The 25,613-nt window shown below is 46.2% G+C and overlaps 1 long non-coding RNA gene across 2 annotated transcripts in view; it reads left to right on the top strand.

The window, feature by feature from the left end:
- Positions 1 to 717: 717 nt before the first annotated feature.
- The window catches only part of LOC123327955, a 44,029-nt gene continuing 19,133 nt past the window's right edge, over positions 718 to 25,613 (top strand). For both annotated transcript variants that reach the window (XR_006542597.1, XR_006542598.1), the window contains exons 1-2: positions 718 to 827; positions 3,696 to 3,749. This is a non-coding gene — a long non-coding RNA (uncharacterized LOC123327955). The remainder of the gene's footprint in view (positions 828 to 3,695; positions 3,750 to 25,613) is intronic.

The raw sequence follows: 25,613 nt of genomic DNA, 5'->3' as shown, positions 1-25,613 counted from the left end.
AGAGTCGGACACAACTGAAGCGACTTAGAAGCAGCAGCAGCAGGAGGAAAATATAGATGCTTGTCGTTACTGGGAAACAATAGTTTATGTTGAAAGAATCTTAGTCCCCCCTCAGACTGCTTTAACAAAATACCATTAATTGAGTGACTTATATACAGCAAAAGTTTATTGTTCATAGTTCCGGAGGCTTAGAAGTCTGAGATCAGGGTGCCAGCATGGCTGGGTTCTGGTGGGAGCTTTCTTGCAGACAAATGCCTTTCTGCCATGTCCTCCCAAGGCAGGGGCCATGCTGGGGAAGTGGAGCCTGGAGAGCGCAGGGAAGACCCAACCCCGGGCGTTTCCTCCATCTGGATGCTCTTGTGTCTTTTATCATGTCCTTTTATAATAAATTGGTGAATGAAAGTCGCTCAGTCGTGTCTGACTCTTTGCGACCCTATGGGCTATACAATCCATGGAATTCTCCAGGCCAGAATACTGGAGTGGGTAGCCTTTCCCTTCTCCAGGGGATCTTTCCAACCCTGAGATCAAACCCAGGTCTCCCGCATTGCAGGCAGATTCTTTACCAGCTGAGCAACCAGGGAAGCCCAATAAACTGGTAAACAGTAAGTAAACAGCTTTCCTGAGTTCTGTGAGCTGCACTAGTGAATTAATCACACCTGAGGAGTGGGTGGAGCGAGCCTCTGATTTGCAGCTAATTGGTCAGAAGCATGGGTGGCCATGTGGACCTGAGGTTGGTACCTGCAGTTGGGGGCGAAGCAGTCTCGTGGGACGGAGACCTTCCTCTGTGGATCCAGTGCCGCCTCCTGGGAGACAGTGTCTGAACTGAGGTCAGTTGTAGGATGCCCAGATGATGTCAGAGAACAGTGCGGTGTGGGGCAAAAGTCTGCATATGTGTTGTCAGAAGTGTTGTGAGCTTGAGAGTAAAGGAGAAACACAGGGCTTCCTGGGGAAGGGGATGGTGGGCGCAGTGGTAAAGAATCTGCCTGCCAATGCAGGAGATGTGGGTTCGATCCCTGGTCTGGGCAGATCCCATGTATGGCGGAGCAACTATAAGCCCAGGAACTGCAACTCCTAAGCCCAAGTGCTGAAAGTACCAAGCCAGTGCTCTAGAGCTTGCGAGCTGCAACCACTGAATCCCGAACACTGGTGCTCTGCAACAAAAGAAGCCACCGAAATAAGAAGCCCCTGCTTGCTGCAACTACAGGAAAATCTAGCACAGCCAAAAACAAAATTATAAACCTCATGGACAGAAGAGCCTGGTGGGCTACCGTCCATGGAGTCACAAAGAGCTGGATCGACTTAGCAGCAGCATATACATAAAAAAGGAGACATGCAGAAGACGGACTGGGGTATTTGTCATACACAGTGTTATTTTTCATGACATTTATCCCAATGTGTAATTAATTTTTAATTTTTATATTATCTGTTTACCATTTGTTTTCCTTTTGGGGGTTTGAGGGAGGTAATAAATCCCACCTCCTTTCTTCTCTGAGTTCGGAATCCATTAAGAAATAAAACACTAAGTCAGACAGGAATAAAAACATCAGCGTTGTTACTGATGACACTGTCGCGACAGTTCCACTTGTGCTGATGTTTATGACTCATTCAAAGAGAGATGCCTGAGTTTTCCTAAGTTCACCTGGGTCCTGGGAGGGTGTAAGTCGTACTCACAATGCCCCATTCCCCATTTTTTCCAGGAGATGCTGTAAGCATTTCCAGAGGTTAAAATAATTAATCGCAGTATCTTTTAATGGGGGGATAAAAAGGAATGCGGGGAGTCCGCCGGGAGCAGAATTGCAAGGGGGAAGACTTAAGTAAGCATCGCTGCACCACGATCTGGACTGGGTTGGAGCGGAGGCGCGCGCGGCGTGTAGCGCCCTGTGCTCACGGGATCACTGCGGGCTCTCTTCAGCGGGTTAGCCAGTGTTAGTTCAGCAACCTGGCGAGTTCTCCCGGTGAAATCTACAACTGGCCTGGGTCCCTGGATGGCAAGGAGAGCCGGAAGACGGAAGCAGACACTTCAGATCGGTAGGTGGCAGGTTTAACATGCATGGGGACTTAATCCCAGGTTTGAGTTGGGCGACCCCCAGACTGGAAGATTCCGCACCCCACTGCCAGAATCTTCCAAGTTCATGTCGCGGCCTTCACAAGGTACAGGTGTGTAGTGCAGTCTGTCCAGGTGTCCTCCCAACCCTTCCCTCTCTTTGAGGCTGCATCCTTGAAAACCGCAACGGGAGGGCGGAAGATACGGGGGTGGGGGTGCATCCCCGAAGACCCGGGTCCGGCTGGTGGGTCACCCAGTGGTCACGTCCTCCAATGACCTCCTGTGACAGCCGGGCCCTTCTTTCTAGCATGTTGAGCTAGGGACGAGGGAGGTGGATATTTAGGTCGGAATGAGGGGGTTCATGGGGAGAGAGAATCACCCAGATTGCAGAGTCCTGAGCCTGCAGGCATCAGAGATTTCTGGCTTAAATGAGAGAGATGCCGGTTTTCACTCTTCTGGAAAAGATGGCTTGAGAGAGTTAGCCACTTCGTGAGGTCATCTGAGATCACCAGGGGCCTTGAACTGGGAGACAAGAAGGGGGTGAATAGAATGAAATGGGGGGTAGCTTGGGATGAATATTCAGACCGAGTAGAAACTATATGTGTTCACAGAGCACGGGTGCACACAGTCAGATTGCTGCTTGAGTGAGGCTGTGGACAGGCAAGGATCAGCCCTGGCTGGGCCCCGGAGGTGACCAGGAGGAGGTGAACCTGGCTGGGGAAGGTAAATTAAGTGAGGAGGTAGAGGAAGACATGGGGGCCTCGCCTGGCATAGATATTCCCAAATAAACCTCTGTCCCTCGAGTAAAAACAGTATTACTGTGAAGTCACTTCAGTTGTGTCCGACTCTGCGACGGCAGAGACGGCAGCCCACCAGGCTCCCCCGTCCCTGGGATTCTCCAGGCAAGAACACTGGAGTGGGTTGCCATTTCCTTCTCCAATGCATGAAAGTGAAAAGTGAAAGTGAAGTCACTCAGTCCTGTCCGACTCTTAGCGACCACATGGACTGCAGCCTACCAGGCTCCTCCGTCCATGGGATTTTCCAGGCAAAAGTACTGGAGTGTGGTGCCATTATTACCTCTAATGAAATTGAGGACATTCAGAAGCCTGCAATTCACATGAAGGGTCCCTGCTGGTGGCAAAAACAGAACAGCTTGTGCTCCAAGGGGAGCTGAATACAAAGCCACTGCTAAAGCAAGGTAGAGAAACTTGTCAGTTAGGCCTGGAGGCCAAACTGCCTTCCTGCAGAGCCTTAAGAAACACTGTTGCAAATCCAAGGTTATGTGGAGTTTTAAGTGAATGCTCAGTGAAAGTGAAGTCACTCAGTTGTGTCCGACTCTTTGTGACCCCGGTGGGCTCCTCCATCAATGGGATTTTCCAGGCAAGAGTTCTGGAGTGGGGTGCCATTTCCTTCTCCAGAAGATCTTCCCAACCCAAGGATTGAACCCGGGTCTCCCGCATTATAGGCAGATGCTTTACCACCTGAGCCACCAGGGAGAATGCTCAGTAGGGTTTACTTAAAGGAGGACATCTCTGCAACGCAAACCAAAATGACCTAAACAAGGCTCAGGCAGTGGATTTCTATGTAAGCCAGTCTGTACACAGTCCTTATTTATTCATCCAGTTTTATGTTGGATTCCGTTTTTACTCAGGCTGTCATAGGAGATCGAAAATCCAACCACAGGGACAACGTGGCCTTCAAAAATGTAAGTAGTAGCCAAGCAAACAGAACGTGTCTTGTGCAGCTTGGCAGGGAAATAGGTAATGTTGCTGGCCCAAATCCTGGCCTTCTCTGCCCACTGAAGCTGAATGAAAAAATACGGAGACAGAGTTAGAGGAAATAGAAAGGTGGCTTTAATTCTGTGCCGGCAGAGAGTGGAACACTGTAGCCTCAAGCCTCAAGAACTGTGCCCCGCTTCCATGAGGAGTCTAGGGCTTGTATAAGATGAGGGCTCGCAGTCAGGAGTCGCTGATAAGAACAACGGTGATAGGACCTTGGTTTTTTCCTCTTGCGTTGTTTCAAGGACAGTCATAGGTGGCATCAGTAACCCAGTAATTGAGACAGGCAGTTCGCGAGTCTGTGGCCTTCTTTCTGATGTGTTACTACAACGGAAAGGGTGTTGTCAGGGTGAACACCAGATACAGGATGTATTTAACATAGAGTCAAAGGAAAATAGGTGTGAAGTGTACCTCCTGCAGAGTTAGGGGGCAGAAAAGCAAACTTCGTTTCAGACATGCAGAGTTAGGACCAGTTAACGAAATGGCAGCCCACTCCAGTATTCTTGCCTGGAGAATCCCATGGACAGAGGAGCCTGGTGGGCTGCAGTGCATGGGGTCACAAAGAGTCAGACCAGACTGAGTGACTCACACAAATTAAAAAAAAAAAACTAGGAATGTTCAGATCTCCTCGATATCCTTTGTCATCTTTGTTCTCAGGAAAGAAAGCCAAGAAGAACTAAAGAGCCTCTGATGAAAGTGAAAGAGGAGAGTGAAAAAGCTGGCTTAAAACTCATCATTCAGAAAACTAAGATCATAGCATCCGTCCCATCTTCATGGCAGATAGAATGGGGAAACAATGGAAACAGGGACAGACTTTATTTTTTTGGGCTCCCAAATCACTGCAGATGGTGATTGCAGCCATGAAATTAAAAGACGCTTGCTCTTTGGAAGAAAAGCTATGACCAACCTAGACAGCATATTAAAAAGCAGAGACATTACTTTGCCAACAAAGGTCTGGTTGTCAAACATAGTCAAAGCTATGATTTTTCCAGTAGTCATGTATAGATGTGAGAATTGGACTGTAAAGAAAGCTGAGCGCCAAAGAATCAATGCTTTTGAGCTGTGGTGTTGGAGAAGACTCTTGAGAGTCCCTTGGACTGCAAGGAGATCCAACCAGTCCATCCTGAAGGAGATCAGCCCTGAATGTACATTGGAAGGACTGACGCTGCAGCTGCAGCTCCAATCCTTGGCACCTGATGCGCAGAGCTGACTCACTGGAAAAGACCCTGAGGCTGGGAAAGATTGGGGGCAGGAGGAGAAGGGGACGACAGAGGATGAGATGGTTGGATGGCATCACTGACTCGATGGACATGGGTTTGAGCAAACTCTGGGTGTTGGTGATGGACTCGAAAACCTGGCATGTTGCAGTCCATGGGGTTGCAAAGAGTTGGACATGACTGAGGGACTGAACTGACCTGATTTTATTTTTTATTTATTTATTTAGTTTGTTTTTGGTTGCACTAGTCTGCATTACTGCGCATGGGCTTTCTCCAGTTGCAGGCAGTTGGGATGCATCTCTCGTGGCGGCCTCTCTGCTGTGGAGCACAGGTTCTAGGTGTAGGGCCCTCAGTCAATGTGGCTCCTGGGCCCCAGAGTGCGTGGACTCCAGTCGTTGTGGTGCGAGGGCTTTCGTGGCTCCAGGGCATGTGGAATTCTCCCGGACCAGAGATCGAACCTGTGTCCCTACACGGGCAGGTGGATTCCCATCCACTGGACCACCAGGGAAGTCCCTTTTAAAATTTTTTATTTTATACTGGACTATGGCTGGTTAACCGTGTTGTGATCATTTCAGGTTGTCCACCTTGTCATTTCAGCAAAGATAACAGGCCGACAGCGGGGCAGAGTTTTGCTAAGGATAATAAGCCCTTGGTTGCAGTCAGGCAGGCTCTGGTCATCTGAAGGCATTGCACTCTATTGGACTGGAATCTGGGGAATCTGTCCATGGGGTTTATGTGACTGGCTGGGCAGCAGCATCTCTGAGTGCTGGCTAAGTCGCTTCAGTAGTGTCCGACTCTTTGCGACCCTCAGGACTGGAGCCTGCCAGGGCTTCTGGGTCCATGGGATTCTCCAGGCAACAATCTTGGAGTGGGTTGCCGTGCCCTCCTCCAGGGGATCTTCCCAACCCAGGGACTGAACCCTCATCTCTTGTGTCTCCTACCTGGCAGGCGAGTTCTTTACCACTAGCACCAGCTGGGCAGCAGGGTCTACGAAGGTGCCCTCAAATCCCCCCACCCTCTTGTCTGGGGGGAGTCTCCTCCTCGTCTGACCCCTGGGCATGCTCTGGAGGGCCCCCGGGAGAATGAATGAATCCCGTGTGCGCACTCACTGCCCTGCAGCCTGGCCTCTGGCTGCCCGCTGTGGCCAGCTAGCTAGGAGAACACAGAGACATTTGTGCCATTTTCTTTTCTTAGCCTTCTCTCAGGAAGCGTCCTTTGTATGCAGTGACCCCGGGGTGGGGGGGTGGGGGGTGGTGGTGGAGGAAGGATTGGGTTGGGACCTTGGATTTGAGGAGGAGGAGAGTCAGTGCTTCTGAAAGGTGGTTGTTGAATCACGGGAATACACCGGGATTCTTGGCCCCCGGAGGAGAAGAATTCAATCCGGGGCCAGAGACAAGGCTTGATTGCTCAGAGCTTTTGTGTAATAAAGTTTTATTAAAGTATGAAGGAGATAGAGAAAGCTTCTGACATAGGCATCAGAAGGGGGCAGAAAGAGTACCTGCTTGCTAGTGTTAACAATGAGGTTATATAATCCAAAGACTGTCTGGAGGTTGTAAAGACCTCATCAGACCTACTCCCATAATTTACATTTTAAGATAACAGTGTCCTCAGGCAGGATACATCCTTGTAAAGACCAGGTCTACTCCCATAATTAACATTTTAAGATAACAGAAGGTTGAATCCAAAGACTGTCCTTAGGCAGGATACATTATTGTTATATAATCCTAAGGAATGTGGAGAAAGAAAAAAAGTTTGTCCTTTCTTCCTCCTTGAGAATTCCAGACCCCTCTCTCCTTGGGGACCCCTAGACTCCCTATCAACCTGCCTAGGAAATGACTCTCTCACTTCCCTGGTGGCTCAGATGGTGAAAAATCTGCCTGTAGTGTGGGAGACCTGGGTTCGATCCCTGGGTCGGAAAGATCCTCTGGAGAAGGGAAGGGCTACCCACTCCAGTATTCTGGCCTGGAGAATCCCATGGACGGAGGAGCCTGGCGGGCTAAGGTCCATGCGGTCCCAGAGTAGGACATGACTGAGTGACTAACACCTTCCAGGTCAGCATGTCCTGCAATTTCTCATCGGAGTCCTGGAGACTGACGGCCTCTCCTGTCCACTTCTCATGACCACTGCTCAGGCGGGAGCAGCCTCTTCAGGTTTTAACTCACAACCAAAGCCACAGCCTCACTCCCTCTCTGCCACGCTTTGGAGGCCTTTCAGCCTTTGGAAAGCTGCTTACCTACTGTGCGCCCCCTCCCCTTAAATAGGAGAGAAGGACACAGGCAGGGAGGTCACAGGAGTGATGCTGAAGGGAGAGTGTAAAGCAGTGATGTCAGTTTCCTTCCCTGTCAAATTTATACCCAGAGCCAGGCTCAGAACTGCCCATAGTGTTATTCAACAGATCTTCATTGATTGAAAGTAAATTTTTGGGTAAAAAAAAAAAGAAGATTGAGATTTCCGAACATGGTGGAGTATGTTTAACATTGATTCTCTGATCTCAGAGTAAAGAAAACAGAAAGGCAATTTTCCTCTAATATCAATCGGAATATTTTGAAGATGAAAGGGATCTTAGTGATTCTTCAGTCTCCTGGCTGTTTTACAAATAGTTATTTAATGATGTATGTTTTTCACTGTCTGAACCTTGGTTCAGTAACATATACTCAAATATTTTCATTTTTGAGTTGAATATCTGTTGGATGGATACCCAAACAGCCCTTCCCTCAGATTTTCAATTCCTTGCTCAGGTTTCCTGAATGTCTGGCTGTCGAGTGGCTCATCCAGTTAGGAAACAGGTGGTGGTTTGGGGTCTTTATGCTTTAAACCTGAGTCTTGCCATGGGCTCCTGCCTTCTGAAGCCAGTCCCTTGACAGTGAACAAAAAACGGCCCAAGGTTCAGATTTACAAACACGAGTTTTGCCAGGGCTGTTGTGATGAATGCAATTAAAAAACACCACACAAGGCCCCCCTTCCCCTTTTAAAGTGCTATTACATGCTACAGCCTCTTAAGTAATTTAGATGATCTAGGCAATGGCACCCCACTCCAGTACTCTTGCCTGGAAAATCCCATGGGCAGAGGAGCCTGGAAGGCTGCAGTCCATGGGGTCGCTGAGGGTCAGACAACAACTGAGCGACTTCACTTTCTCTTTTCACCTTCATGCATTGGAGAAGGAAATGGCAACCCACTCCAGTGTTCTTGCCTGGAGAATCCCAGGGACGGGGGAGCCTGGTGGGCTGCCGTCTATGGGGTTGCACAGAGTCGGACATGACTGAAGCGACCTAGCAGCAGCAGCAGCAGGATGTTAATAACAAAGGTCTGTGCTCCAAAACAAGACACAGAAAAGAGGTGCAGGACTGTGGTTCAGCTCCAGCTGGTGGATGAGGCGTGAAGGCGGCAGACTGTGAGGCTTGAGGAATGCCACCCGAGCTTCACCACGGCTTGACCTGTGTTCCATGCATAGTAGGTTCCTCATGGACACTTGTTGAATGATGAATGCATGTGTCTCTGAGAGGGTGCTTAAATGCTTTTAAATAATGAGCTAAAAAATATATCAGAACAAGTCACCTTTTGCTCTGCTTGGGTGCGTGTTGTCACTTCAGTTGTGTCTGACTCTTTACAATCGTATGGACTGTAACCCACCAGGTTCCTCTATCCAAGGAATTCTCCAGGCAAGAATACTGGAGTGGGTTGCCATGCCCTCCTCCAGGGGATCTTCCCGACCCAGGGATCTAACCCACATCTTATGTCTCCTGCATTGGCAGGTGGGTTCTTGACCACTGATGCCACCATACTCAAATGACATGTGTGCATGGCAGGCACTCAACACATGATGTATATGCTAATTATATGTATGTGTATATGTATGCGGAGAAGGCAATGGCACCCCACTTCAGTACTCTTGCCTGGAAACTCCCATGGACGGAGGAGCCTGGTAGGCTGCAGTCCATGGGGTTGCGAAGAGTCAGACATGACTGAGCGACTTCACTTTCACTTTCCTGCATTGGAGAAGGAAATGGCAACCCACTCCAGTGTTCTTGCCTGGAGAATCCCAGGGACGTGGGAGCCTGGCGGGCTGCCGTCTATGGGGTCGCACAGAGTCGGACACGACTGAAGCGACTTAGCAGCAGCAGCAGCAGCAGTATGTGTGCGTGTGTGTGTGTGTGTGTATAATGCTGTTGTTGCAAAGTGACGCTGCTGCTGGTGTTACTCATCCACCCAGCACATATTTTGTATCCACTTTGTGTACAGTTGGAGTTGAAGCTATCAGCATCTGATAACGGTGGAAAGCCTATGGACTTTGAAAATCAGACACACCTGGGTCTGAATCCCAGCTGTTTCCTTTACTCTCTCCGGTGTGAACTTGGGCGTGCTGACTTCTCTGAGCCTGTTTTCTCGGAGAAGGCAATGGCACCCCACTCCAGTACTCTTGCCTAGAAAATCCCTGGACGGAGGAACCTGGTAGGCTGCAGACCATGGGGTCGCTAAGAGTCCGACACGACTGAGCGACTTCACTTTGACTTTTCACTCTCATGCATTGGAGAAGGAAATGGCAACCCACTCCAGGGTTCTTTCCGGAGAATCCTAGGGACAGAGGAGCCTGTGGGCTGCCTTCTAAGGGGTCGCACAGAGTCGGACACGACTGAAGCGACTTAGCAGCAGCAAGTTTTCTCATATTTATGTGGGAATTTTAGTAGCATCCTTGAAAGTAGGGTTGTTAGGAAGATTAAATGAAGTAAAAAGCATCTGTTAAGTTTAGAGTCACAGAATGTGGTTACTGTGGGTTTTTCCGCAGAGGCGTTTCGGATAGTATGGCCTTTCACCACCAGAGGGCAGCATAACCACAGTGTTCGGAACTCGCCTTTTTCCCCACTCACAGGGCTCAGCGCTGGACACAGCGTTACCCTCCTCCTGTGAGTTTAAAGCAACGTTTAAAGGCCTAAGCAGCTTCTTACAATGTTTTAAACGTGGCAGGTTCTAACCTCCAGGCTTCTGTTCAACTGGGTATCGATGGGAATGATCAATTAAGTATTCTGTATCCCAGATATTGAGAATATTTTTGCCATTAAGACTCAGCTAGAGCTGGCTTTTTGAGTCTTAAAAATTAGGCCAAGTTTATCTAAAAGCATCAGGCTGTTTGTGGGTATATCCAGAGCTTTATGGAGAGTTGGTCCTGCTGTTCAGCTCAGGCCTCCTGGCAGTCATGTAAAAAAGCAAATTCTTTACTCTGTGTAAGACAGTCTTTTATTCAACAGATATTTATTGAGGACCTACTATGTACTGAACTTCTCTGGTGGCTCAGATGGTAAAGCGTCTGCCTACAATGAGGTAGACCCAGGTTCAATCCTTGGGTCGGGAAGATCTCCTGGAGAAGGAAATGGCAACCCACTCTAGTACTCTTGCCTGGAGAATCCCATGGATGGAGAAGCCTGGTAGGTTACAGTCCATGGGGTTGCAAAGAGTTGGACATGGCTGAGTGACTTTACTTTCACTTTTTCACTTTACTTACTATGTACTAGATGCTGATCCAGGTGTTAAATATTCATCAGGAGGTTAAAAGAAACACATCAGCACTATCAGTAAGCAACATAGGAGATTTATTAAATTCCTGAATGAGAGTAACAAGTGACAAAGAAGCAGCACAACGTGCTGAACTCATAGGGCAGGGCGGCCCATTCTCAACCCTGGAAATGGGGCTGTTGTCGATGTCCTTGTTGGAGTGATCCGGTGCTGGCGCTCACCCACGGCGGAGGCCTGACTTTGCCAGTGTGATGTCCAGCAGGGAGCATTTGTATCAGTGCCTACAAACCTCTGTGCCACGGCACACAGCTGTGTCGTTGTCCAGTCGCTCAGTTGTGCCTGACTCTTTGCAACCCCATGGACTGCAGCATGCCAGGCTTCCCTGTCTTTCACCATCTCCGGAGCTCACTTAGACTCTCATGTCCATAGAGTCAGTGATGCCATCCAGCCATCCAACCATCTCATCCTCTGTCGTCCCCTTGTCCTCCTGCCTTCAATCTTTCCCAGCATCAGGGTCTTTTCCAATGAGTCTGTTCTTCGCATTAGGTGGCCAAAGTATTGGAGTTTCAGCTTCAGCATCAGTCCTTCCAATGAATATTCAGGACTGATTTCCTTTAGGATGGACTGGTTGGATCTCCTTGCAGTGAGAAGTTCATCTCACTGGAAGAGTTCACCTGAATTCCTATATGCTGAGTCGCTTCAGTTGTGTTGGACTCTTTGCAACCCTATGGACTGTAGCCCACCAGGCTCCTCTGTCCATGGGATCCTCCCGGCAAGACTCCTGGAGTGGGTTGCCATGCCCTCCTGCAGGGGATCTTCCTGGCCCAGGGATTGAACTTGTGTCTCTTATAGCTCCTGCATTGGCAGGTGGGTTCTTTACCACTCGCACCACCTGGGAAGCCCTAGTCTTGTGGAAAACCCCAAATCTAGAAGGAATCTCTTATTTTTTTTAAACAGGCTAGTTTTCCTTCTTTCCTTTTTTATTTATGTAGTCTGCACTGCATGTTTGCTGCAGCACAGGGACTCTCTCTAGCTGTGGGTGCAGTCTTCCCGTGTCGGCAGCTTCTCTTGTTGCGGACCATGGGCTCTAGGGTGTTCAGGTTTCAGCAGTTGTGGTGGGTGGTGGGCTTAGTTACTCTGGGCACGTGGGATCTTAGTTCTTGGACCAGGATCGAACCCATGTCCCCTGCAATGGCAGGTGGATTCTTAACCACTGGACCACCACGGAAGTCCCTAGAATGAATCCAAAGCGGCTGTTCGCTTTCCCCTTGCTGCGTCTCTCTGCCCTCCTTCTCCCTGCAGAGTAAGCACGGGCCAAGCTTGCTGCTCAGGCGTGAGGTGAAGGGTAGGAGGGTGAAAGGAAACACGGGGGCAAGTACCGGTTAATATTTCAAGTCCATTATCCTGCCACGCCAATAATAAAACACCCACATTTGTGAATGATTTATCTTTTTTATAAATTGGAGTGGTTTCAAGGTTATTCTATAATAACTTCCATCCTATTGTTCCTCTGGACTTCAGCTCAATCATTTCTTCCTCAGGGAAGGGTCTTCTGACCTATCCTCATCTATGCTTTCATTGCACCATTTTTCTTCCTCCCATAATACTCTCATTAAAAAAAAATTATAGCAAAGTACACATAACAAAATCGCCCATCTTAACCATGTTTATGTGTACAGTTCAGGGGCATTAAGTACGTTCATATCATCATGCCACCATCACCACCAATCCATCCTCAGAATTCCACCTGTTTTACAAAGTTGAAATCGTTTCACGTTATTTGTGTGGTTCTTTGATTGATGTCTGTGTTCCCCACTAGGCTCTAAGCGCCGCGAGGGCTGGCACTGTGCCCCATTGTCCTCACTGCTGTTTTGGTGGCGGTTATAGTGTGCACCGGGCTTCCCTGGTGGCTCAGACGGTAAAGAATCTGCCTGCAATGCAGGAGACCCGGGCTCCATCTCTCGGTTGGGAAGGGCCCTGGAGGAAAGTGGGTACCACAGAGTAGTTTCTCAACTGGTGTTTGCTCACTTGCTTTTCTTATATGCATTCTTGAGTAGGAAGGAGGGAAGCACAGCTCATGTGCCAGAGATTTCTCACAATCCCGAGCGTACATGGGGGTGCTGCTGTACGACTTCACATCTAGAAAAATTTGAGGACTTTGGTTTATTGTGGCATACTCAAGCTGCATCTTTCCCCCAAAACCTAATGAAATAACAAAATAATGAAGAAACTGTTTTATGAATTGAAGACAAAACTGATTCTGCAAATCCAAAGGGTATATACTAGAACATAGTATATGTTCTACTTCATAGTATCTTCATAGTATACCCTTTGGATTTGCAGAATCAGTTTTGTCTTCAATTCATAAAACAGTTTCTTCATTATTTTGTTATTTCATTAGGTTTTGGGGGATAGACCTGCCTTATGATCCAGCAATCCCACTGCTGGGCATACACAGTGAGGAAACCAGAAGGGAAAGAGACACGTGTACCCCAATGTTCATTGCAGCACTGTTTATAATAGCCAGGACATGGAAGCAACCTAGATGTCCATCAGCAGATGAATGGATAAGAAAGCTGTGGTACATATACACAATGGAGTATTATTCAGCCATTAAAAAGAATACATTTGAATCAGTTCTAATGAGGTGGATGAAACTGGAGCCTATTATACAGAGTGAAGTAAGCCAGAAAGAAAAACACCAATACAGTATACTAACACATATATATGGAATTTAGAAAGATGGTAACAATAACCCTGTGTACGAGACAGCAAAAGAGACACTGATGTATAGAACAGTCTTATGGACTCTGTGAGAGAGGGAGAGGGTGGGAAGATTTGGGAGAATGGCATTGAAACATGTAAAATATCATGTATGAAACGAGTTGCCAGTCCAGGTTCGATGCACGATACTGGATGCTTGGGGCTGGTGCACTGGGACGACCCAGAGGGATGGAATGGGGAGGGAGGAGGGAGGAGGGTTCAGGATGGGGAACACATGTATACCTGTGGCGGATTCATTTTGATATTTGGCAAAACTAATACAGTTATGTAAAGTTTAAAAATAAAATAAAATTCAAAAAAAAAAACCCACAAAAAACAAAAAACAAAAAACAAAGGGTATATACTATGTTCTAGGGCTTCCCTGGTGGCTCAGATGGTAAAGAATCTGCTTGCAATGTGGGAGAACTGAATTAGATCCCTGGGTCAGAAGGATCCTCTGGAGAAGGAAATGGCAACCCACTCCAGTATTCTTGCCTGGAGAAGTCCATGGACAGAGGAGCCTGGCGGGCTACAGTCCATAGAGTCAAAAAGAGTCGGACCTGACTGAGTGTGCCTAACACTGTGGCTTTTGGCTTTGTGTTGTGTTCTAGGGAAATTAGAAGCATAAGCTCGACACTAAGACATATGTTAGTTACAAAACTGAAATTCAGTGATCAACAATTCTTTAGGAATTGAGAGAGAAAAAAGAAAGTCCTCTACAAGGAGGAAGAACAGCAGGTTTACTCACAATGATAGTTAATGTCAGAGGACAGTGGAACCTGAGCTCTACAATCCTGATGGGGAAATATTTAGATTCTTTTACCTAAGATGATGTTCAGGTGCAAAGGGATTTTGAAGCAAAAAAGAACAGCACCTGTAGGAACTTCTTGGAAAAAAAAAACTGTCAATACATGCAAATAAAGTTAGCCACTTAATGTGTGACTCAGAATACAGAATACAAGAGTGTTTTAAGCCCTGGTGAATACTGGTGGTGAAAACTGAATTCAGATAAATTTAGAATTAAACAGGAAATATAGATAAAGAACAAAATGTAAATGTTATAAAACATGGACAATGTAAAAATAACTAGCAAATATCAAGAAAGGGGAGGGTAGAAGAGGAAGAAATATGGAAATAGAGTGAAGAAAACTCTACTGAAATATTCAGCCTTAAAAAAGACTACAATTCTCTGATGTTTTTAATAAATTCATTTCTTAACCTCAGAGACCTTAAAATTGTTATTTTAAAAAGTAAGAAAACATTTGTTTGATGTTCGACAGTTCCTTCTATTTCATTGCAGTTTCTTTTACTTTTGTAAAATCAAAGTAAATTTCAAAGTAATATTTTTTAAATGAAAAACATACATATATAAGAATAAGCTCATTTTAATGAGCACATTTCCCCTCTTTCTCTTTTGCTATTTATCTTTCCTTTTTTCTGTACTTATGCTTAGAAAGACATATATGGTCATTTTAACTCATTAACAGTTATTCCTAGCTGTGGGATTTGGATTTTTTTTTTAACCTTTGGCTTTGTGATTTTTATACATTCTTTACACTTTTTCTAGTACGTATGTACCATCATTATCAAAAAGAGTAGATTTTTATTTAAAAACCAAAGAAAGAGAGGAAATTAATACGATGCATTAACAGTGGTTATCTCCAGGCAGGTGGAGATTGGACCACTGTTAGATTTTTCTTTGTGCTTGTCTATATTCTTTTTTTAATTTTCAAAAAATTTGTAGAGGTAAGTGAGAAGGATAAGCTGAGAATATCTGCTTTAAATCCACTGAATAGCAGTCATGTGAGTGTCGTTTATGGGCTGCCTAAGAAGCTCAAGGACATGTTGATAGGAGTGGCTAGCCAGAATGGATCTGTCATGGTAAGCCACAGGATGGCAGCCTGGCGTGGCACACAGCCACTCTTGGGTGGTCCAGGAAAAAGGGGACAGCGTCTGGGTGCTGAGAGTCCCTTTCAGAGCACTGGGAGAATCACAGAGCTTTCAGGAGAACACTCAGACCCATTCATCATTGCATGTACTTAAATATGCCATGACTCAATTTTCCCGTTGAAGCATAACACCTAGTAAAGTCTGGAAACACTCATAGGTGTTAATTTTTTCATTGACTTTGTAATGGAATTTTATTCTGCTTATTAAGTGTTCATCATGGGGGGTGGAAATGTGTCAATGAAAACTGGTGAAACAAAAGTTTTATACCAAAAATAAAAGCAGATTGATTTTGTTTCATTAACAGGAAGAGGATACGATGCCCAAACAATAAAACATTAAACTAGTATGGCTAAAAAAGTAATTGCAAGTTCTGATGTCCTTAGCCACTCTGGAATGACCCTTCCCTTGGTGCTCTAAGACAGGCAGGCAAGGTAAAGTTGAAAGAGCATGAAATTTAAAGTCACATCCACACTCTTCTACCTTCAGCTCTTCTATTTCCTACACTGTCTAGGAAGTGGAGGGCCTACGCCCAACTTTGCTGGGTTTGATTCAGATGATGACCTATATGTAAAGAGGAGTGAACAGTTCAAGGGAGGTAATTGCTGTTGAGCACGTGATGCACAGCTTCCCAGGTGGTGCTAGTGGTAAAAATCCTATCTGCCAATGCAGGAGACTTAAGAGAAGTGAGTTCAACCCAGGGAAGATCCCCTGGAGAAGGGCATGGCAACTCACTCTGGTATTCTTGCCTGGAGAATCCCACGGACAGAGGAGCCTGGTGGGCTACAGTCCATGGGGTCACAAAGCATCAGACACGACTGAAGCTACATAGCACTCATGCACGTGATGAGCAGGGCAAACCTCTTCCTTTTCTCTGGAATGACCACTGACTAGCTGTTACCTGGAAAGTATGATCTCTTTTCCTTACTGCTGTCTTGATTTCCAAATTGACTGATTACTAACCCACACAGTTGACCTTTGCCACCAAAGGTCTGTCTAGTCAAGGCTATGGTTTTTCCAGTAGTCATGTATGGACATGAGAGTTGGACTATAAAGACAGCTGAGCACTGAAGAATTGATGCTTTTGAACTGTGGGGTTGGAGAAGACTCTTGAGAGTCCCTTGGACTGCAAAGAGATCCAACCAGTCCATCCCAAAGGTAATCAGTCCTGAATATTCATTGGAAGGACTGAGGCTGAAGCTGAAACTCCAATACTTTGGCCACCTGATGTGAAGAGCTGACTCATTTGAAAAGACCCTGATCCTGGGGAAGATTGAAGGCAGGAAGAGAAGGGAATGACAGAGGATGAGATGGTTGGATGGCATCACCGACTCGATGGACATGAGTTTGAATAAACTCCGGGAGTTGGTGATGGACAGTGAAGCCTGGAGTGCTGCGGTCCATGGGGTCGCAAAGAGTTGGACACAACTGAGCAACTGACTAAACCCACACAGGGAGGCCACTGGGGCACCTGCAAAATGAAACCAAATTAAACTTTATTCAGAGGGAGAGGTGGGGTGTTCTAGCCCTGATGCTGTAAGAGAAGAACGTGTGTGTGAGACCCATGTATTAGCTTGGGTACCAAGAGCTGGAGGGAGTGCAGGGATGAGCTGGTCCACCATCCTTGCTTTCTAGGTAAAGACACTGAGACCCAAAGGGAAGGAGGCTTGCTTCCTGTATTGCTAACTGGTAGTGATGCTGTGATAAAAGTACTTAGCATCCTGACTTGGCATAAGCACTTCTCCTTTGGGTTAGGAGGGGAGTTTGAATGGAAGGCTGTGCAGTGCTCAGTCATGTCCAACTCCTTGTGACCCCGTGGGCTGTAGCCCACCAGGGTCCTCTGTCCATGGGATTTTCTAGGCAAGAATACTGCAGTGGGTTGCTCTTTACCCTCCAGGTTGAATGGAAGGACTGGCTTGTAAAGAAGTTCAGAAGCTTAGAAATTAGATGGGGGAGAGAGTTGACCCTGAACACTACTCACATAGCCTCTGGGCCACCCATGAGGATGCTGTAATTCCAGCAGCTCATGTTCCTGTGGGAAAAGGGACATTCCCTTGTTGTCTGGGAGCATTGGTGTCTTTTCCCTTCTCGGTTCACCTGCTGATCAGCACATGGTCCATTTCTAGAAGCACCACTGGTCAATAATTGTTCTCTGTGATGTGTCTGTGGAATAGACTTGAACATGGGCATTTCTGAGCCTTGAAAACACATGTGGAGGAATACAGCCAGATATGGCACAAGGAGCATTCCTGGACACACAAGCAAGGAGCCAAGGACAGCGTGTGATCCGCAGTGAGAGGCTTGGGAGCAGCATCAGTTCAGTTCAGCTCATTTGTGTCTGACTTCTTGTGACCCCATGGACTGCAGCATGCCAGACTTCCCTGTCCATCACCAACTCCTGGAGCTTGCTCAAACTCGTGTCCATAGAGTCATCCAACCATCTTATCCTCTGTTGTCCCCTTCTCCTCCCGCCTTCAATCTTTCCCAGCATCAGGGTCTTTTCAAATGAGTCAGCTCTTCACATCAGGTGGCCAAAGTATTGGAGCTTCAGTTTCAGCATCAGTCCTTCCAATGAACACCCAGGACTCATCTCCTTTGGGATGGACTGGTTGGATCTCCTTGCAGTCCAAGGGACTCTCAAGAGTCTTCTCCAGCACCACAGTTCAAAAAAGCATAGTCAGAAACAAAGTGGGTGGCTGGCAGACATAAGTGTTGAGGTCTCTCCTGTGGGTTTATTTTGATAACCTGAGAATGAGAGGATTAGTGAAGAGGTTTACTGAAGGGAATCAACAGGTCCACGGAGGCAGGATTTGCTGTCTCTTCAACCTTCTTAGGGTGCTTCCCAGGTGGCTCAGTAGTAAAGAATCCACCCACTAATGTAGGAGACACAAAAAAGGCAAGTTCAATCCCTGGGTCTAGGAAGATCCCCTGGAGAAGGAAATGGCAACCCACTGCAGTATTCTTTCCTGGGGAATCCCATGGACAGAGGAGCCTGGAGGGCTACCGTCCATGGGGTCATAAGAGAGTCGGACATGACTTAGCGACTGAACCACCACCATCACCACCACCACCACCTTCTTAGATGTAGGGGAATTTAACCGACTGCCATTCCCTCATGTGTGACTGCAGCTTGTGTCTTGGAAGTTTGTGCTTCTCGTGAGCCAAGCCCCTGCCGACAGGACTGGGCTGAGGCTTGTGCTTTGCTGCATTTTTATCTTCAGGCCCACCTGCCCTCTTCTCCCCTCACTTCTTTCCTTTCTCCAGGGTCTTCCCATTTGCAAAACCCAGAAAGCACACATTTTGAAAGTCCAGGAGCACGGAACAAAGATACTTTATGAAAAGGAGACATGATCTCATGGAAGAGGGATGTTTATTTACTCCAGCCCTGGAGAAGTTCATTCTAAGGGCACAGTTTTAAAGTTGGTGAGACAGACACCTGTGAGGGAGCTGTGTGCTTAAACTAAATTAGGAATAAGAAATGGTCATTGCCCCGAGGCCCTGAAATCTAAAGGAACTAGCCCAGATTTAAAGACGAACTCTCAAAATTACTCTTTCCTCCCCACCAGCTTTAATTTCTATTTTCGTTGTCTCTCTCTTTTTTTTTTTTCTGAACTTCTTTTATATGTTTGGAGAGAGGAGGAATGTGTTCTTGGGGATTTGAGAGAATTGAGTAAAAACGAATAGCTGCAGACATCAGGTGTTAGTGATGGCTTTCGCAAAGTTGGTCACGGCCGAAGAGGGTGGGTGTGGAGTTGGGTTGGCTCACCTCCATGTCCATTTTCTGCAGAATTTCTCTCTTCCTTAACTTGTTCCCCTTTTGGCCTCCTCCCGAGGCTGTGGCAAGTCCATTGGCCTCCCTGGCTTTTCTGTTCTGAACGAAAGATTCCATGAACAAGATCACCCCTCCACCCCCACTGCTAACTCGTGGAGAAAAGGATTGTTGTTAGGCCTGATGCTTAGTAGGTACTTAAGATGTTCATTTCAGTAATAAGTAAATAAGAGCTTCCCAGGTGGCTCAGTGGTAAAGAATCTGCCTGCCAATGCAGAAGACACAGGTTTGATTCCTCCGTAGGGAAGATCCCCTGGAGAAGGAAAGAGCAATCCACTCCAGTATTCTTGCCTGGATAACCCCATGGACAGAGGAGCCTGGCAGGCTACAATCCAATCCATAGGGTTGGAAAAGAGTCGGACACAACTTAGCGACTAAAACAACAGCAACAAGTAAATAAGTTCTAGGTTTAACACAAATGGAGAAGGCGAAGCTCCCAGACCTTCTCACTCTCTCTAAGGTTGCATCTTGGCAGGTAGCAGTTCTCAGTCTGGTGTAAGTCAGGCAAAATGCATCTCAAAATAGTGAACTAGAGGGTTCAGGGTCCCTCAGCATCCCAGGATTAGTACAGGAGTTACAGGAGAGGGCAGTGCTGGCTGGAGCCACCCATAAGACTTCCTGGAGAAGGTGGGGCTTGGACTGAATGAGAAACAGTGAGAAGCGGTGGAAGGAGCAGGGTGTCCCAGGCAGGAGGCAGGCGGTGAGCCAAGGCTGAGAGTCAGGATTGTTTGTTGGTTCTTTTTTTGTTTGTTTGTTTGTGGGTTCTTTAGGGAGCTTCTTGGAGGGAGACCAGTTGGCCAAAGTGGTCTGAGTAGAGGTGCTGCAGTAGATGAGGTTGGAGAAGCCAGCGGATGCCAGGCTGGGAAGCAACTAAGCATCTTTATCATTTGCATCATCCTGGTTCTTGACTTGCAGGGATGAAGTGGATCTGGTGCCCGGAGGCCCCCTTTGGGACCGAGCATGTGCTCCCCCAGCTATCAGGCGTAGTGCCTGCTACAAACTCATATCTGAGCCCATCCCCAGAAAGGGAACTGGCTCCTTCCGTGTCTGCCCTCGGGTCAATGACTAGTTGATGTGGGCGTGCAATGGACTGGTCCTCTTGCCCCTAAATGTAAGCCAACTCCTTAGAGCCATTTCACCTTCAGAGCTCCCCTGGGGTAGGCCAAGGACTCTGCCTGAGTTCAAGGTCTCCCTCTGCCTGATCCTACTCCTCACTCCCTCACAGGCATGTTCAGGGGAGCGTCCCCAGGACACATGCAGTTCTCCTGCCTCAGGACCTGTTTGCTAGGGAACCTGCCGTAAGCCAGTTGGGCTCAAAGGCATTCTAGAAAGCAGATTCTAAGAAGGCCGTTTGCAGCAAACATTTGCTGTGGCCATTTGCCATCCTTTGCTGGTGGCAGGTGGAGTGATGCTAGCTCTTGGCATGCAGTCATGGTGCAGTCCTCAGAACTGTCACCAGTGGTAAACTGGGATGGGACCCCAGTGAAAGCGGGCACACTGGTGGGCTCAGTAGCTCAGGCAGAGGGACGCTTTGGGGGAAGTGGTCGTTGCAAGAACACCAACGGAATAGCTCTTGCTGGGGGCTGTACACACAGGTGACAAACTGGGGGTGATCAGAGGCACATTTAAGGTCACCAGCTAGTGACAGCTAGAGTTCCTCCTTCATAGATGAAATACAGTAAGTCCCCTATATATGAACCTTCAAGTGGCGAACTTTCAAAGATGCCAACATGCCCAGTAATACAGGAATGTATTACTGTATGTTTTAAGGTACTGTAAGATTGCAGATGTTTTCTCTATTTTTTGTATTTGTTTTTTGTGTATTTTTGTGTGTGTGAAAAGTACGATAAATCTATTACAGTATACGTGTGTGCTAAATCACTTCAGTAGTGTCTGACTCTTTGCGACCCTCTGTACTATAGTCTGCCAGGCTCCTCTGTCCATGGGATTCTCCAGGCAAGTATACCAGAGTGGGTTGCCATGCCCTCCTCCAGGGGATCTTCCTGACCCAGGGATTGAACCCATGTCTCTTTTGTCTCCTATATTGGCAGGCTGGTTCTTTACCATTGGTGCCTTCTGGGAATCCCCTATTATAGTATAGTACTATATATAGCTGATTGTGTGGGTACCTAGGGTGGGTACCTAGGCTAACGTCATTGGACTTATGAACAAATTGGACTTATGAACATGCTCTCAGAACAGAACTCTTTCACAGGTAGGCTACTTACTGTATTCTTCTCTGTTGGATCCAGAGGGCAGAAAAAGCTAAAGAGCAGGTTCAGTATTTAATGACAAGAATTGCAGATCTCCAAGAAGTTTGATTTCACAGCTGGGCAGGTGCCTTTCATCAGGTCATGACCCTCACTGGGGGCAGAGAGGACTCTGAGACATAGGATGGGGATGTCTGAACTGATTCACTCAGGATTTTTTAATCCCCTGAGCCCCCTGGACCCCCCGGATCTACAGAAGTAGCTGTTCTGGCCTGCAGTAATCTGAGGCTTGAGCGGTTAAGTTGGGACAAGGATGTTATAGTGCAACTATAAGAAAGGAAGGTTGCGGAGATGATAAGAGGAGATGAGGTTTGTGTTCCAGTGGTCACTATGCTCCAGTGCCTCCTGGGGAAGGAGGCAATTTAATACCTTGATGAATAAGGGATTGTAATAGGAATAAATACGGTTTATCTATGCACAAATTAGGTATAGTAAATCTTACATGTCCTCAAGTTTAGAATGTATTTTTCTCTTTCCTCTTTTCCAATTTTCATTTTCAGTTTTACATCATGAAATAATAATAACAGTTCTCACAACAGTGATTAAACTAATAAATAACATTGTGCATTAGTGCATGAGAATGAAGAATGTACATTATAAATAATAATAGTTTATTTATGATACTGTCTCTACTTACCCTTTCTACTCTCCCCAAGGTGCTTGGGGATCTCAAAAAAGCTAGTAAATAAATACATCCCTCCACACACATACACATAGGTGATATAGTATATAAATATTATATCACTAATAAGAAATTTTCCAAGTGACAATTCATAAAGAAAATGGTCATCCTAGAATAAAAGTCAGAGATGGATATTTATTAAATTGATGTACTACTAAAGCTTGTTATTTTTGAATCTCAAACTTGATTTAGATGTTTCTGGAATAAAACTAGACACAAATCTTAGTGAAACATTATTGACTCTCAGGTAGAAAAATACATTCATATGTTTTTTTTTCTCCCTGGCAAAGCTATGCATATCCTATCAATTTCAGTGGTTCACAGATGTCTAAGTTTTTGGACTAATACATTAAAAAAAACCTTTTGAGGATAAACATAGGCAACAATCTATTTTGCCAATTAAATTTATTTGGGAAAAAGTCTTTGTTCTTTTACTACTGTTATTCCATAAAAAGAATGAAAATTTAACAGTAAAAAAGGTGCATGTGTACGAAGTTGCTTCAGTCGTGTCTGACTCTGCGACCCTACAGAGTATATAGCCCATCAGCAGGCTCTTCTGTCCATGAGATTCTCCAGGCAAGACTACTGGACTGGGTTGCCGAGTACTTCTCCAGGGGATCTTCCCAACCCAGGGATCGAACACACGTCTTCTCCACTGCAGGCAGATTCTTTAGGGGTGTTGGTCCACTGGGGAAGTCCCAATTTCCTTGGTCAAAAAAAGGAATATGCTTTGTGAGAAGCTCTTGGTTTTTTCACTTATTTCATTGGGGATCAGTGAAAAATTTCATCAAGATGAGCATTGATTTTGTACATGGACAGAAGTTTAAGTTCAGTTCAGTTCAGTCGCTCAGTCGTGTCTGACTCTTTGCGACTCCATGAATCGCAGCACGCCAGGCCTCCCTGTCCATCACCAACTCCTGGAATTCACTCAGACTACGTCCATCGAGTCAGTGATGCCATCCAACCATCTCATCCTCTGTCATCCCCTTCTCCTCTTGCCCCCAATCCTTCCCAGAATCAAAGTCTTTTCCAATGAGTCAACTCTTCACATGAGGTGGCCAAAGTATTGGAGTTTCAGCTTTAGCATCATTCCTTCCAAAGAAAACCCAGGGCTGATCTCCCTCAGAAGGGACTGGTTGGACCTCCTTGCAGTCCAAGGGACTCTCAAGAGTCTTCTCCAACACCACAGTTCAAAAGCATCAATTCTTCAGCGCTCAGCTTTCTTCACAGTCCAATTCTCACATCCATACATGACCACTGGAAAAACCATAGCCTTGACTAGACGGACCTTTTTTGGCAAAGTAATGTCTCTGCTTTTGAATATGCTATCTAGGTTGGTCATAACTTTCCTTCCAAGGAGTAAGCGTCTTTTAATTTCATGGCTGCAGTCACCATCTGCAGTGATTTTGGAGCCCAAAAAAATAGTCTGACACTGTTTCCACTGTTTCCCCATCTATTTCCCATGAAGTGATGGGACCAGATGCCATGATCTTCATTTTCTGAATGTTGAGCTTTAAGCCAACTTTTTCACTCTCCTCTTTCACTTTCATCAAGAGGCTTTTTAGTTCCTCCTCACTTTCTGCCATGAGGGTGGTGTCATCTGCATATCTGAGGTTATTGATATTTCTCCCGGCAATCTTGATTCCAGCTTGTGCTTCTTCCAGCCTAGTGTTTCTCATGACGTACTTTGCATATAAGTTCAATAAGCAGGGTGACAATATACAGCCTTGACATACTCCTTTTCCTATTTGGAACCAGTCTGTTGTTCCATGTCCAGTTCAAACTGTTGCTTCCTGACCTACATATAGATTTCTCAAGAGGCAGATCAGGTGCTCTGGTATTCCCATCTCTTTCAGAATTTTCCACAGTTTATTGTGATCCACAGAGTCCAGGGCTTTGGCATAGTCAATAAAGCAGAAATAGATGTTTTTCTGGAACTCTCTTAAGTTTAGGAACCAGTAATTTGATGCATTTCTATGAATTAGATTTAAGAAAGCTTTCATTATTTCTACTGGCAAGATGGAGAAAGCATATTACAGGTTGATAGTCGCTCTGGGGCAGCTGTTCTCAAACTTTGGCATCAGCGCTCCCTGGAGTACCTTAGAACACTCTGCTGCCCCAGCAATGAAGTTTCTGAGTCGGTGGATGAGGGCAAGAACCTGTGTTTCTAACAAGTTCTCAGGTGATGTTCATGCTGCCTGCCTGGAGGTCACACTTTGAAAACCACTGTTCTAGATCATTGTTGTTGTTCGGTTTCTCAGTCATGTCTAACTCTTTGCAGCCCATGGACTACAGCACACCAGGCTTCCCTGTCCTTCACCATGTCCCAGAGCGTGATCAAACTCACATTCATAGAGTCGGTGATGCCATCCAACCATCTCATCCTCTGTCACCCCCTTCTCCTGCCTTTAGTCTTTGCCAGCATCAGGGTCTTTTCCAATGAGTCGGCTCTTTGCATCAGGTGGTGAAAGTATTGGAGCTTCAGCTTCAACATCAGACCTTCCAATGAAAATTCAGGGTTGATATCCTTTAGGATTGGCTGGTTTGATCTCCTTGCACACCAAGGGACTTTCAAGAGTCTTCTCCAGCCCCCCAGTTTGAAGGCATCAGTTCTTCAGTGCTCAGTCTTTTTTATTGTTCAGCTCTTACATCTGTACATGACTACTGGAAAAACCATAGCTTTAACTATTCGGACCTTAGTAGGCAAAGTAATGTCTCTGCTTTTTAATATGCTATTTAGGTTGATTGTAGCTTTTCTTCTAAGGAGCAAGTGCCTTTTAATTTAATGACTGCAGTCACCATCTGCAGTGATTTTGGAGCCCTGGAAAATAAAGTCTGTCACTGTTTCCATTGTTTTTCCATCTATGTGCCATGAAGTGATGGGACCAGATGCCATGATCTTCATTTTTTGAATGTTGAGTTTCAAGTCAGCTTTTTCACTCTCTTCTTTCACTTTCCTCAAGGGGCTCTTTAATTCCTTGATTTCTGCCATAAGGATGGTGTCATCTGCATATCTGAGGTTATTGACATTTCTCCTGGCAATCTTGATTCCAGCTTGTGATTATAGATCACTGTGCTTAGTCACTCAGTCATGTCAGACTCTCTTTGATCCCATGAACAGTAGCCCACCAGCCTCCTCTGTCCATGGGATTCTCCAGGCAAGAATACTGGAGTGGGTTGCCATTTCCTTCTCCATCTAAATCATTAAAAGAGGCAATTGTTCAAACATATTTTCTGTTTGGGGGGCTTGCCAGGTGGCTCAGTGGTAAAGAATCAACCTGCATTGCAGGAGATGTGAATTTGATCCCTGGGTTGGAAAGATCCCTTGTAGAAGGAAATGGCAACCCAGTCCAGTATTCTTGCCTGGGAAATCTCATGGACAGAGGAGTCTGGCTAGCTACTGTCCATGGGGTCTCAAAAGAGTTGGGCACAACTCGGTGACTAAACAACAACAATAGCAATTTTCTGGTTTTGAGGAATGTTCTACTGATTTTGAAGTCTTCTTCTCATTACTCAGACTGTAAACTCTAGGAAACAGGAAATGCAAATGTCTTGCCCAAACATAAAGTCCTCG

The sequence above is a fragment of the Bubalus bubalis genome, chromosome 11 (genome assembly GCF_019923935.1).
Source record: "Bubalus bubalis isolate 160015118507 breed Murrah chromosome 11, NDDB_SH_1, whole genome shotgun sequence".
In the NCBI taxonomy this organism is placed as follows: Eukaryota; Metazoa; Chordata; class Mammalia; order Artiodactyla; family Bovidae; genus Bubalus; species Bubalus bubalis.
This window is presented reverse-complemented; position numbering and strand designations above follow the sequence as displayed.